Below are 16,978 nucleotides of genomic sequence, written 5' to 3'. Positions count from 1 at the left end.
ATTCTTTTACTTGAAAATCAATGGCGTCGATATTTATTTTATGGTATCAATACTTTATGAAAAAGTATCGGTACTTAAATAAAAATCGGTACCATTTTGGCCTTTTGTTTGTTTTAAAACTTTCATAAGGTCAGGTATCGATACTAGATGTAAAAATATCGATACCTGAGTTAAGAAATGGTGAAAACTACTTGTTAAAAGATCCACTCATGCAAATCATCATCTAAACATCTTATCCATGTACAACTCAATTCAATATATTAAAATCCAAGCCAAATATATATATATTCTTAAGATCGACCAACCTAAATAATTAGCCATTAAGTCATTAAGGTACCTCAACATGAACAACTAAGCATTCAATTTCATTTATAAAGCACACACCAAAGCATTATAATCTATTAAGATCAAACCATATATTAACTATCATTCTTACAACTATGCATTAACCAAATGCATTAACCAAAAACTCATCCAACATAACAACACTTCAACTGTCTAATCATCATGCATATCACCAAATTACTCTAGCAAGACATCTTCAAAATGATCATTCCTATCAACAACACATATATACACAATACTTACATACTTAGAACTCAAATAGCATCAAGAAACAAAACAAACATTACATATATCTAGAACATCCTAGATACATGCAAAGATCAAAGAACATATCACCAGCAGTTGAGTTCAAGATGGTCGTTGGATGCTGAGTGGACTATTGAACCGATAAGTACCTAACCTACACACGGAAAATAAAACCGTACGCTGAATATAACTCAGCCGTATTTCTATAATCCGAACATAAAAGTAAAATACAATACAATTATATGTTCAAATTAAAAAAATTTTATGCAATATTATCTCAATCATAGTTCAATTCATTTCATACTTAATTAAACATCATTCCTTAAATACATATCCATCCACTACTATAGTTTCCAATTCACTTTTCATTCCATATTTCACTCCATTCTATCAAATTTGCTATTCAATAACATTTCCATTTTCAAATCATTACCATCTCAAGTTGTTATCTCGAGTTTACTGGTTACTTCCCCTACTAACGTGACTCGGACTTGGACACGTGGATCCAACCATCTCATTTTCATATCAAATCCACATCTCATAAAATTATTTCAAAGGAGTAACTCACCTTATACATATACCTACCAAATAATGCAATGTATAAAAGTAGCGTTTCCATTCATTTCTAAGGAATTTGAGTCGACATTAGCAATTGAACCTTGAAAAATAAAGACCCTAAGTCGATTTTCCCTTGTTCTTCCTCCCACCTTCGGCATGCAAGAAAATGGAAAAATGTTAAGTTGTTTCTCTTTCTCCCTACTATTTGTTTTCATTTTATTTTTATTTCATTGTTATTTTATTTACTCATTATTATAAGTAAGTATTATAATATAATATATATTACATCTACTACAAAGCATAACCGGCCATCATTAAAACATATAAATAATGGTCTATTTATTTTACAAGTATTAGATATTCAATTTCTATTTACAATTTCTTTATAAATCTTACTTTATTCACTTACACGATTTAGTCCATGTACTCTAATTAAAAACTAATTTAATGAAAATTTCTAACCCAAATTCAATTCACTTCTACATAAGTATTTAATAAGAATATTTACGAGTTCGGTTTACGGAAACGAGGTCTCAGTACCTCAATTCTAAAACTATTGACTTCAGAGCCGATACACTTGTACCTTATCTAACTTTCCAAATAACCAAAATGATTAAAGCAAACTTCAACATAATATTGTAATACTCTCGTAAATATTAACAAATAATATTCAGTACAATATTGTACTAGCTCTAGATAAAGAAATCGATGAGGAGGTTAGTTTATGAATTTAAAGTTATATAATATGTAATATAGCACATGAAATTAAATATTAGGCACGTTCTAAAAATTATAAATTTGTAATCCAATTTGTATGGATGCCATATGCGGATCTGAGGACTCAGGAATGCGTTTTGGCCAAATTTTTGGCCAATCGCAACATCTGTCATGTCAAAGTACCATTGGTCATCTTTGTAACAGTTGCAATGCAAGAATCCAACCGAGTCATGTGGCAGTTTGGGTGTATGCAACGTATTCCACTGCCACCTTAGGAGCTCGATGACATGTATAAGACCAACTTGAAGGGAAACTCGAGGAAGATTAGCCAACATTCCACAAATAGTACATTGAGATGTTGCAGCGTCGGGACGATTACTTGCCTACGCGTGAACCATTTCTCACATTGGAGTTGGCGAATTCTCCATATTACATGGATTGGTTCAAGCATAATGACAAATCATATCTATTTTGGCTTCGAAAAGGAGTAGGCAACATCGCTGTCGGAGGTTAAGACGAGGGCCCATCAATCCTAGGTTGGGAGATAGAGATGCGAATGGATCGACATCTGTTCCATCTGCACCAAAGGACTCGATTGTCGTGCAACCTCTCAGTCAGTATGGTTAATTTATTTTTGCTTATAACCTAGTTTTTTGTCACAAGCATCACAACATGCACACTCATTCCCCACAACATCAACTTCAATTTCAATTTACTGTACACAACCACCATAGTACGCACAATCATTCTCTACATCAACACATGTAACACCAATTTATTTTACACAAGCACCACAGTACGCGCAATTATTCCCTACATCAACTCCTACTCCAGGGATATATTATGCATGACCGCCACCTACCGTGCCATATTACATGCCGATCTCGCTAACAACATCGACGCATCTGGACTCACCCATGAACCTTATATTCGCAATCGGGCCATGTGACAGCATATAGTGGCCCACCGATAGTGTCGCAAACACCCCAACATCATTTTTCTACCGATGTGGGTCATCCTTGTAGCCGCCAACTCAACAGGGGGATCCACGATAGGCAGCTAGGACACAATTGCAGTGTAACACCCCAAACCCGTATCCGTCGTCGAAACAGGGGTTACAGATAATTACCGTAAAATCGTAACATCAAAACATTCATTTTTAAACATTTCATTAAGCATAACAAATTCCACTCATACACATGCATATCGTCCCTAGAAACACTTTAGAAATAATTCGAGACTAAATCGGGGACATTTGAAACATTAAGGAAAAAGTTAGAAAAATTTAAACTGCAAGGGTCACATGATCGTTTGACTCACACGGCTGAGACACATGCTCATGTCTTAGGCCATGTAACAATCGAAATAGGGACACATAGTCGTGTCCCAGCCTATATCCATGTAACTCTCTGAGTTGGGTCACATGGCCAAGCCACATGCCTATGTGCTAGACCGTGTAACCCTCAAAATGGCCACACACACCTGTGTGCCAAGCCGTGTGCTAAACCGTGTAACTACCTGACTTGCAACCTTTAAAACCTACAGAGGACACACGACCGTGTCGCATGGTTGTGCGTCACACATGGCTGAGACACACACCCGTGTCTTAGGCCGTGTGGACAAGAAGTTGACCAAAATCAAGCCATTTATTTCACCCATTCAAAACATGCACCTACAAGCCATTTGCATCTTTAACCAAGGCATCAAAACATACCAAAACATGCATAATAAGGCCAATTCATTAAGCCATTATTCCATCCAACCAATATGCCATATAGGCACCTCAATAACAATCAAGCAAATATACCAAAACTTAAACATAATTAGCCATAATTCATCCATACATATCTAGCTCAATTCTATACCAAATTATACCATAATTGATCACATTGAAACTACACTATCACATACCAAATTGGTCATTCAAATCATGCACCAACTTAGCCATAATAACACCAACCATCAAGGCATCAAAGTACCATAAGTACATCAACCATAATAACATATACATGACAAACATAATAACTAGATCATTAAACAAAAGTCTACCTATACATGTCATTATAACTTTGGCCAAAACATCAAAATCTACTGATATATTCATTAGATAGTGTGATAGATCTTCGAGGAGCTTCCAAATCGATCAAGCCTCCAATAATCTGAAAAGTAAAGGAAAATAACTACGTAAGCAATGAATGCTTAGTAAGCTCGTATAAACTCTTAACATAACTTTCCATTTCAATAATGAACTTTATCAGGTAAATATAAACATATACCAATGCCACATAATTTATCAAACTACATAACTATCAACTTACAAATGAGTAAGTCCATCAACACCACATATATTTTTCACTCCTAACATAATAGGATTTTATAAGATATATTACACCATCATTAACCTTTTTATAAGACTATGAACCACTTCATTTATTTTCTAACCATTCCATTTACTTACTTTCTATTTCATTTACTCACTTTCCATTTCATTTACTTACTTTCCATTCCATTTACTTAGCATAAACTTAAATAACATTATCAATTCACGAATTAGTGAGTTTATTCACGACATAGGTAAACTCATCCATAGAATAAGTAAATTTCTTACATATAAGTATGTCCTTTAACTCATCAATCCTTTTATATCATCATATTACATCTCAATTATAAACTTACTATTTTGTTACCTTTTCTTACCCATTTCATTTGCATAATACAAGGCATAAGCATAAACATTCACCAATCACACAAGCTTGACACAAGCCTAAATATCATCATTAATACACAAGTTAGTGCATTTATACATACTTCATTTGGGATCAACCACATGATAAGCCATTTTATAAGAAAATATATCTTTTAATTCATACAATCTTTTCATGCACATAAACATATTTCAATTTGGACACTTATCATTTCGATGTTTATCATAAGTTTGAGTAGATATAATCCTACCATAAGCTTGGCACAAGCCTAAGCGTCATCAACAACACATGTTAGTGCATCAACTCATAATTCACTTGAAATAACATACAGTAAGTCATTATACATGAGCAACATCATTTGAAATCATCAAATTAATGAACTTAAGTATACTTTCATTAAATATTTCCTTTTTAATCCTTTTCATAGATTCATGTTATAGTTCGTTTCAACACTTACCGTTCATTTTCTTTTCATGCTCATTGAACCATTTAGAATAAAATCGGATATGCGGGAAAGCTCACACAAAATGTGCTAAACATATGGTCGTAATCATTCCTTTTCCTTTACACCATTGCTCACTGGAGCCATAAAATAGGTTTGTTCACACAAGCTGACGGTCGGAATATAAACTATACGATACCGCTCACACAAACTGAACGACTATCCGCAACAAATGTCGAAACTCAACCATTGGTAGGACATTCAGGACTAGCACTCGAAACATGGTAACTTGGGTTTGCTCACACAAGTTGATGGTCGGAATGTAAGCTACACAATGCTGCTCACACAAGCTGATGAGTATCCCAAACAAATGTCGAACCTCAGCCATTGGTAGGATATTCAGGATCAGCACTCGAAAAATGATAACCATAATGACATGTTATTTGTATCCTACAAATTCCTAAGGTTCAAACTGGGCTCAATATCCGTCAATTCGTCATAATGTGGATACATTCACATTTATATTGATTCATTTACAGTAAAAAAAACATAGTAGACATTTAATTTACTTAACATTGTAATAATTACAGTTCATACAAACTTACATGGCTAAATTGTAGAAATGGCAAAGTACATGGGCTATTTGGTAATTTTCTCATGTCCTCGATTTTCAACTCATTCTTGATCTAAATTAATAATTTCATTAAATTCATTAATTTAGACAGCAAAACAAATTCATTTTATACAATTTAGTCTTTTTTAAATTTTTTACAAAATTTCCCCTAATATTTTACTTTTATTCAATTTAGCCCCCAATCCTAAAACATGCAAATTAACCATTTTTATTGAAAACTATGCCAAAAGAATGTTCATAGCTTCCATTAAAGCCCATATTTGTAGAAATTTCACATCAAGTCAAATGAAGGTACGGGCTAGCTGGACCTAATTGTAACAATCTCAAAAAACATAAAAATTATTAGAAACATGTGAAAAATAACTTACCATGCAAAGATTTTACCATGGCCGAACCTTGAATATGTTTCCAGGGAGGTTCAGTGATGAACCAAACAATTGGAGAAGAAAACATTATGTTTTCTTATTTTTAACTTTTTCTTTTCTTTATTTATTGCTTATTATTTACTTTATAAACTTAAAATATATCATATAAATTAACAAAAATTAGTCATGAACCGCCCACTAATTTATGGCATGGTATATTTGTTATTTTAGTCCATTTAATTACATTTCCTTAGCTATTTGACACCTTTAATTAATAGAATTCAAATTTTACATCTTTTACAATTTAGTCCTTTTTCCTTAATTAACTATCCAAACATTAAAATTTTGAAACGAAACTTTATTACAACCTTAATAAAACTCCATAAATATTTGTAAAAATATTTACAGCTCGGTTTATAAAAACGAGGTCCCGATACCTCATTTTCTAATACTACTTGACTTTAAGGTCATACCACTTGAACCTAATTGTTTATTCGAATAGCATAAATTGTCAATTCCAAATTTATTTTAATACTACATTAATATTTACGAACTTCCTAATCAGATTTTTGGTCCCGAAAATACTGCTTCTGACACCACTGAAAAAAGAGCTATTACATGCACTTAACCATGGAGGAAGAAGATAAAGTCAACAATCAATCCCGACATAGACGTCAAGTTGAAGCTGAAGTCAACGAGGAGCTGCCAAACCAAATAGTGCGACGAAACCCTAGCCGTATCCAACGCCCACCCGATTGTGGCATACTTTCGAGAAACTGATGATTAAGTTATTTTGTAATTTTTATATACTTTGTTTTACATATGAAATGAACACTTATTTACAATGTATGACACACAATTATTAATTTGGTTTGATTTGTACACAATTAAATAGTGAGTTTAAAATCTACAATTATTTATGTTACTTTTTCATTTAAGTTTTTCTCTGTCCATTTGTTAATTATAAAAAGTTTCAAAATAAATTTGAAAATATTTATAAAAATTCCAAAATTTATATATTTTTAAAATTATAAAAAAATTCAAAAAAAGTTTAAGAAATATATAAAGAAAGTTAAAAAATTAAAACATTCTAGAATAATAATTTTAGGACCTAACTAAGTTAATTAACGATTCAAGTTCATTTTGCTAAAGTAATTTTTTTTATTTTGCTTTAAAAAAGTTTTCAAATGTATATGGCTTCAAATATGAAATTAGTTATATTGTAACAAGATTTTAATTTGACATGTTTAATTTTTTTAATTTAACTCAAACAATTTCACTTGATTCAACTCAACTTGAGTTTTATTTCACTTGACTCGATTCAAAAAAATTTTAAGTCGAGTTAGGATGATAAAATAGGACTCACCAACTTGATTAACTTGATTTTTTTTACTTGATTCGATCGAATGCTCACCCCTACTTTATAGGAAAAATTAATGAATAAACAAATAAGTTAGTGTTTTCACTGCATAAGTTACTGTTTTAATTAGCTCTTCTACACTTCAGTAATTAATATTAGCTCTTCTGCAGGGAGCGTTTTCTCTCTGGCCATTTCAACCACCCCTGCTTAATTGCTTCTGAGCCCTGCAACTCGAAATTTTTGAACAAATTTTTTTCCCCTTTATACCCCGCCCCATCCCTTATATAAATGTTCCTTCTTCATCCCCTACCCACCACATCTCAATCTCCTATAAATTGTTTTTTTCTTCTTATTGCGTGTTAAAATTTTTAGGTTTAAAGATTTATTTCTCTCTCACTTTGAGGGAGACGTAGTCATAGTTTTAAGTTGTGTTTGGGTTCACAATGATGTCATGGAGGTCGGTAACCTACAGATTTCACTTGTCGTGTGAGTATGGCACTATCACCTGAGAAGTTGAGATTGCTTTGCAACTCGAGGTCCAAGTTGACAGTGATTATACCGTCTCGGCTTGAAGTGTAACTAAGGTTTCAAGTTTACAAAGGTTATACTATCAAGGGATAGAGCATAAATGGGGTTGTAGTTGGCAATGTTAAAGCGGGCACAATAACAAGTCTGCTCATCAAAAGAGCATGTTTCTTAAAACTCAAACATAGGTGTGAGGAAGGAAAACTCAGGGGGCCTTCCAGTATAATCAAGTTATTCGTGTTGTCCATCTCTATTGAAGGCGGTGACCTTGTTAGTATAACCTGTACACCCTGATGCTATCATAAGTTATAATAATGGGGTCACCACTTTCGGTAGTGGTGGATAAGACGCATTATTTGATTATACTAAAACGCCACTGCGATTTTCTTCCTCATATTTATGTTTGAGTTTTATAAAGCATCATCTTCTTATGAGAAACTAGTTTTCGTGCCGGTATAACCATCGTCAACTATGGCTCCATTTATGCTCCATCTATTGACAGCATAACTTTGTAAACTTGAAGCCCTGGTTACACTTCAACCCCAAACTGTATAATCCCCGTCAACTGGGACCTAGAGTTGCAACGCGGTCCAGCTTCCCAGGTGATGGCTCTATACTCACGTGGCAAATGATATTTGTAGGTCACCCAGCTCCACGACACAATCGTAAATTCAATCATTCCTTAAACTAAAACGATGTCTATCTCAAACACATATAAAAATAAATCTACAAACTTCTAATTTCCAACTGCAAGAAAAAGAAGAAAAATAATAATTTTTAGCTAAGTGAAAACACGTCTTGTAGGACACATTTTTCTTTCTCTCTCCAAAAATAGCGTAGATCGATAAATTTTTAAAATTTCAGCCTTGTTTCTCAAATGATTTTTTCAGCATATATATGAATTAACCTGTATATATATAATTAATTAAAGCATTTATAGGTCAACTCTTTATGTCATGAAATTAATGCAAATATACTTTTGTTTCTTTCCTTGCACTTCATGCCATGAAGTAATCTACTTGAGATTATGCTGCTATCTTTTTATAGTAAGGTGAGTTATTATTTGGTTGATGGTGTTTATATCATTTTGTGTTCAAATTTGGGATGTTAAATATGTATGCCTACGAAAATGAATGATCAAATTCCACTATCAGTACTCGTACTTTAGCAAGCTTTCAAATCATGCCGCCATAGCCAACCATATATGTATTTAATAATTGATTCTATTTTTTTATTTTATATATTAATTGAGTTTTTACTATTTTGGGACTTGAGTTTTTATGAAAATGGCTAGATTGAGCAATCCAATACTTGTGGATGATGGATTTTAATGAATATGAAAGTACTCTCAAATGTCAAAAGTCTTCTACTTCAAAAGTGTGGGGTGAAATGACAAAGCTGGAATGTGAGAAAAAACATGAGTTGAAGGCACAATGTAATCACGGTAAAAGTATCTTTTTTGCTAAATCTTCTAACAGAACCTCTCATTTAAGACGTCATCTAAATAGTTGTTTGAACATTTTTAATAAGGACATCACTCAATACACCATAGCCACTCAACTATCTTTAGGAGATGGTTCATCTATAAAAGCCTACAAGTTTGATGCTGATGAGTGTCGTTGAGTTGTTTCTACTTTTCTTGTGTGTGGCAAGTATTCATTTAAGACAGTTGAAGAATTAGGATTTAGATACATGATAATATTGCTAGTCCTAATTTTAAGAATATAAATAGAGAAACGATTACTTAGGATGTCCTAATTTATTATGTAAAAAAAGAGATCATATTAAAGAAGAGTTGGCTAAACCACCTGGTTTAATTTGTCTAACTTCTTATAACTGTAACTTCTTTAATTTGTATTACTGCTCATTGAGTTGACAAAGATTGGAAGCTACAAAAGAGAATCATAAGATTTAGAGCTTTGTCTCTTCCGTATGATAGCTTAAATATAACGGATGAACTTATTTTATGTTTATCTCAGTCGGGTATAGAAAAGAAATTTTTTAGCATCACTTTGGATAGTGCTTCTTATAATGATATTATGGTTTCTTGTCTTAAAAACCATTTTCGTGCAAACTAAGCTTTTTTGTGTGATGGTGTTTTTTTTCAAGTTAGATGTTGTGCACATATATTGAATCTTATAGTTAAAGTTGGTTTGGAACTTGCGGGTGATGTTGTTGGTAAGATATGAGATATAATTAAGTACAAAAAAAGTCAGGAATTCGTGGGAAAAGATTTTATGATGTGGCCGACAAAAGCTTTCATTTGAATGTGACCAAAAAGTTGTGTCAAGATGTATATGTGTGTGATGGAATTCTACTTATTTTATGCTTGAATTTACTCTTTACTATAAAGATGTGTCAGATTATTGGGGCCAACGGGATAAAGATTATCAAATATTTGTATTTTTTGATGAGGAGTGGAGTAGTGTTGCTATTCTTTACAATTTTTTTAAAGTCCTTTATGATGTGACTTGTGTTTTTTCTATTTCTAATTATTTAACAACTAATCTTTATTTTAGAGGGGTTTGGAAGGTTCACAAGTTCTTAATTGATACAGTTAAAGGTCATCATTCTTTTTTAACTCCAATTGTCATTCAAATGCAAAAGAAATTTAATAAATATTGGGATGAGTATTCTTTGATATTGTAAGATGTTGCAATTTTAAATCCTCGTTACAAGTTAAATATGTGCACTATTGCTTTACTACAATTTATGGTACTCATGCTTCAGACTTTGTGCAAACCATTCTTAGCAATCTTAAAACTTTTGTTTGATGAGTATGTTAAGAACTCCAAATCCATGTCTTCTTCTTTGGCCGGGAGTTACAATGTTTCGGATAACGATCCTGTTGATTCTAGTTTGCATCAACTCAATGTTAATAGGGTTAAGTTGAGAGGAGATTATGATGAGAGTGATGATTATAAATGATACTTAAGTGAACCTAGTACTAAGAGTGAAAAGTCATAGTTACAAATTTATTTAGAAGAACCAGAGCTTGAGTTGAATAGCCAAATAGATGTATTGGATTATTAGAGTAAAAGTTCAATACAATATCTTGAGATTTCATTTTTGGCTCGAGATCTTTTGGCAATTCTGATATCGACTGTAGCTTTCGAGTCGACTTTTAGCATGGGGAAGAAAGTTATCACACCTTTGAAGAGTTCCCTTAAACCAAAAATGGTTCAAGCCGTTGTTTGCTTTGATGACTAGATGTGAGGTAAGGGATTTCCAATGGGTAATTATTATTCTCGTTTTATTGTTATAATTTTATAACATTTTATCAATTTGAATATCTAACTATTTATTCTTATTTTATATTAGAAATTGATTGCAAGAATAATGAGAATGAGGATGACGATGAGGATGATTATTCAATTCCTTTCTAGGTATATAATTTAGCTTAGAATTTATAGCTTGTTATAAAATCAAACATGTTGATTGCTTGATATATAGATATTTTGAATGGTTGATTACATTTTGTAGGTTGTTTTTTGTGCTTTTTTGGGTGTTGTTTTTTTATGTTCTACAGCTGCTGTTAGGTGCTAATTTCTGTTGCTATTTTTGGTGCTATTTTGCTTGATACATAAAAATTGTATAAATTTGTTTGGATATTGTAAAGCTTTTAATTTTGTTAGGTTTTCAACATCAATTGTGTGAGAATATAACCTTGTTGTGGTTGGTTTTAGTTACCAAGTTGTTTCACTAATTATCAAATTTATTGTACTTTATCCTTTAGCTTTAATGTATTTCAATGAAACAACTTTGATGCCATCCTTTACTTCAAGTCATTTTTCATTCTTTGCTACTTTTACCCAAATCATATTATATACACCACTATGCAAAATTTATTATTCCTTTTTATGATTCTGGTATTCTGTTAATGAGGTCTACATTCATCAAATGCTAATAAGTTTTCATCCAATTTTTAATATTTGTTAATGCAATTTGATAATTTTTTGGGAAATATTTGTTTTAATGTTTTAAATGTAATAAATTATTTTTCAAAAAAAAGGGTTAAGTCAAGCCTGAGTTTAGCATATATAATCTGGGTCGAGCTTAGACAAAAATTTAATCCCATTTAGGCCGGGCTGGGCTCGGGCCTCCTAATCAGGCCTAAGATTTTGGTTGGGCCTGACCCATAGACACTTCTATCTCCAACTTAGAACTGTTTATTCTTGACTTTAGAGTTATAATAGTTGGCGACCTGTTGTGCTCTAGTAGTCAATTTTATTGTAGCTTCCTTTATTTTTCTTCTAATAGGTCAAGGTGGCTTCTAACATCTCATCATTTTGATCAACATTAAAATGTGAAGTTCTAAAGTAGTTGAAGCTGATTTTTTTTAGATGATTGCTTCTATGTTGAATAATAAATTGTGAGGCGTTTTCTTGTTCTTGTATGTGACGTTGTCTGAAGGGCCTATAATATTTCAGGCACTTCTTCTAGCCATGCCCCTTTTACTTCACCAACCATTATTATTATTTGTGGTTTTAACTTGGCCATTTCAGGAGTTTTTATTGAAAATTTTGTTCTTGTAACCTTTAAATTCTAGCAAAACTCCTAAATATTTCCTTAAATTTATGTATCACAATCAATAATAACAATGTGAGGGAGGTCGTACCTATATATCATTATCTTCCAGACGAAGTTCTCAATTTTTTTGTTATGGTAACAAGTGGCTCAACCTCTATCCATTTGATGAAGTACTCAACAGTAACAAGAATAAACCTTTTCCTTCTTCTAGCTTTCAGAAAAGGGCTAAGCATATCCATCTCTTGAGCGGCGAATAGCCTAGAGTTAGAAATTACTTGTAGAAATCCAACTGATGTCCGGGGATGGGGGCAAACTTTTGGTAAATATTACACTTCACTACCAAGTTTGGTTTGTCTTTAATTGTTGGCCAATAGTATCATTACCTTTGGATTTTTTGGGAAAGGGATCTTCCTCCCATGTGGTGTCTGTAGATACCTTCACGAACCTCTCGTGAGATGTAGTCTACCTTGTAGGGTCCCAAACAATGAAAGAGTGGTTGGGAACAACTTTTATTGTCATCAACAAGTACATACTTTGCTACTTTGTTCCTAAACAGTAATACTTCTTGAATATTTGTTGGCTCTTCAATATCTACCAATAATTGGACTATTGGTGTCATCCATGTATCCCTCTTATCAATAAAGAAAACCTGTTATTGTGTATAATCTAGGTGGGTTTGATATTCAAGTAAAACCTTATCCTTCTACTAGATTTCTACTAATGTTACGAGCTTAAATGATGTATTTGCTCGTTACTTTTCATTATGAACTATTTGTTGTAGGTTTATTGCTTGGACTTTTCTTAGGAACCCTGTGACATGTTGATGGTATTTCACGAGGGTAGGTTCCTTATCTTTGTATTTGCCCATGACTTGTTTAGCTATTAGCTAAGAGTTTCTCTAAATTTTTAAATTTTTTACCCTAAGTCGAACTACTAGCTTGAGACCTGCTATTAGTGTCTCATATTCTACTTCATTATTCGAGACATTAAACTCTCCAAAAAATACATGCTACCATTCATTATGTTGTAGGTCAATGAGTAAGACCCGTACACCAACTCTATACTTACTAGTGGCACTATCCACGAACAAAGTCCATGTAACACCCCTAACCCGTATACGTAAATAAATTAGGGTTACAAGGCGTTATCGGACAAAACGCAACTTAACACAGACATTCAGTAGAATTCAAAAATTTTACATCTATGTTAAATTAGTCAAATATGAAGTAAGTACAATTATAAATTCTACTTTAATAATTTTAATTTATATTTTTATAACAAAACATAACATTTTAGTTCAGTTAAACCACAAGAAAAATAAGCTAATTTAGTATGGCTATTAATTATATATATACAGCATATTAAAGTACGACTCCCAAAATATTATCAAGCCTATACATGCCATAAGTTAAAATTTAAATATTTTAATACCGAGATAGTAGGTAGAGTGATGATCTTCGCTAACGATCCCCGAGTATGCAGCTTGGTTTTTATCTATAAAACAAATGGATAAAAACAATCGAAGTAAGCTTTTATAGCTTAATAAGTTTATAACATATCTAAAATACATATAAACGAACATATGTATAAACATTATATGTTTATAATCAAATTACAGACATAATCATTAATTGCATATACTGATTTCTAATATACTTATCATTTGCATTTCATCGAATGCATATATATGATCCTTCAAACACATATAGACAAATGCTCATGTAATTATTCATTATATATATCCCATAATCATTTATATATATATCAAATGCATATAATCACTTAATTTAACATATTCACCGGCACTTAGCCTGCTAGGCTTATAGCCTGATTCCAATCACCGGCACTTAGCCTGCTAGGTTTATAACCTGATTCAGATCACCGGCACTTAGCCTGCTAGACTTAAAGTCCGAATTATTTCACCGGCCTTAAGCCTGCTAGGTTTTAAATCTGAAAATTTCAATTTCACATATACAAAATACTCCTCAGGTAATTCATTAAATAAAACACATAATTGTAAAAGATCATATTCAAACCTAAGAGAATTTATAAAATCCTATCTTCAATTCAATTCAAATTTCTATAAATTGTATGCGCACACATATATTCATATACCTTACTACTTAACTAATTTCAATACAAGAATTTTACATATATATATTCACCTATTCGAAACTAACTATACATATATATTTGTACGTATTCAATACTACCCATATATATATATGTAAACTTAACATCCATATCTTGAGATATGTTTAAGACCTATTCGAATGTATACATATATATTTCAACTCACATTTAAACACTTATTCGAAATTTACCTATGCATATGCAATATACACACTTTTAATCCATCCCAAAAGTTATACATGAATGTACATGTACATGTTCGAATCTTATGTTTACATTTACATTTCTCATATCATCAAATATTTTCAAATAAAAACAGAAACATATAGATATATATTTAAATATTCAAACAATGTATATATATATTTATCTATATACCATTCGTAACTATATTAAATTCCAAAACTTATATAGGCATATATCCATTTAGCCGAACATAGCTTATACACAATTTCTATCCATATTTCAAATCTATTCAACCAAAGTATACTTGATTATAAATCAATAATAATTCAATATAGATTCGTACACACATTTATATACTAATTTAGTTCTATTTATAAGCTAGTAGACTTACCTCGGACGATGGAAAATCGAAGTCGGACGATTATTTGACTATTTTGACTTTTCCCCGATCTAACTCCGATTTCTTTGGTTCTCGATCTAAATATATTCAAAATGAGATAATTTATTTATTAACACATTCAATTTAGTCCAAAAACACATAATTTGGAAAATTACTATTTTGCCCCTAATATTTACACTTTTTGCAATTTACTCCCTATTGCATAAAACACAAATTACACAAAATTTGCCCATACCACACAAGGGCCGAATATTCATGGTTCTCATACAAGTCCACACATTTCATTTAATTCACATTTTAGTCCCCCAAAAATTTAATTTCACAATTTAGCCCTATTTACTCAATTTCACTAAAAATTCAAAAACAAAACATTTTAATCTAACACCTATATTTCATATTTCATCAACTAACATCACATATCACAAGTTATCATCAATGGAAAAACACAAAATAATCAACAATTTCAAAAATTCAAGCATGGGTCTTGTAGTATACAAAGTAACGATCTCAAAAACATAAAAATTATCAAAAACCGAAACCAAAACACACCTTAATTTTCAATGGGAATTGCCAAAACCCTAAAAGCCATTGATGAATTCTCCCAAGCTTAACATTCGGCCAAGGTAAGAATGTTTTGTTTTTTTTTTATGCTTTCTTTACTTATTTTAATTATATGACATAATTTAATAAATTACTAAATTAACCTTATATAATAAATATATAAAACATATATATAAAGGACAATGTTGTCATATGTCACCCACTAACTATATTTTGGTCTAATTACACCTTTAGACCTCGCACTTAAAAAGACAACAACAAATAGACACTTTCATATTTAACCATTAAATTTTTATTTTACGCGATTTAATCCTTTTATTTAATTGGGCACTCAAACGACGAAATTAAAACACGAAAATTTCACACAATTAAATTCACACATAATAAACACACAAAATAATATTAAAATATTTTTTTGACTCGGAATTGTGGTCCCGAAACCACCATGTCCAATTAGAGTCGAAATCGGGCTGTTACAGTCCATTAGGGTTCAAGCGACGAGTTCACCTAACTGGCTAACTTGACTATTTTGTTCACACTAACTGATTTACTTGCTCTTGCTTTTATCATGGCCTAATCTTCAACCTTGAGAACATAGGGAAAAACCAGCTACTAAGTCTACTAAAACTTGGGCTTTTATAACCCTTTTACAAATGAATTTTAAACCAAACTCATTGAGCTTGATACTCCACATGACGACCCAATCGACAAGTATATTTTTTACAAAACTTCTTTCAACAATAGATTAGACAAAACCATAATCAAATAAGTATAAAAGTACCATATCAACTTTCTAAAGGCTATCACCAAGGCAAAAACATGATCTTTTCAATCTTAGCATAGTTCAATTGACCATTTTGAAGAACCATATTGATAAAGCGCATTGGAAATTGATGTTGTTCGTCTTTTTTAACAAGCAAAATTATTATAGTTTCATTAAATGTTGCTAGGTAGACATATAACTTATCACCTGGTTTCATTGAGGTGATTAGAGCTCAGATAAGGCTTCAACTCTTCGAAAGACTTTTGGAATTCTGAAGTCCACTAAAATGGTATTGCTTGAATGGTCTTAAAAACTGGAATACGCCTCTCGGCTATCTTGGACACAAATCTGTTAAGGGTGACCACTCTTCATGTCAACTTTTGAACCTCTTTAACAGTTTGGGGGGTTCATCTATAGAATTTCTATTATCTTTTCTAAGTTGGCTTCAATCTCTTTGCTTGAGATTAAAAATCTCAAGAATTTTCCCGCCCCTATTCCAAAAGAGCAC

The sequence above is a fragment of the Gossypium hirsutum genome, chromosome D03, assembly GCF_007990345.1.
Source record: "Gossypium hirsutum isolate 1008001.06 chromosome D03, Gossypium_hirsutum_v2.1, whole genome shotgun sequence".
Taxonomy (NCBI): Eukaryota; Viridiplantae; Streptophyta; class Magnoliopsida; order Malvales; family Malvaceae; genus Gossypium; species Gossypium hirsutum.
Note: the sequence above shows the minus strand (reverse complement) of the source record.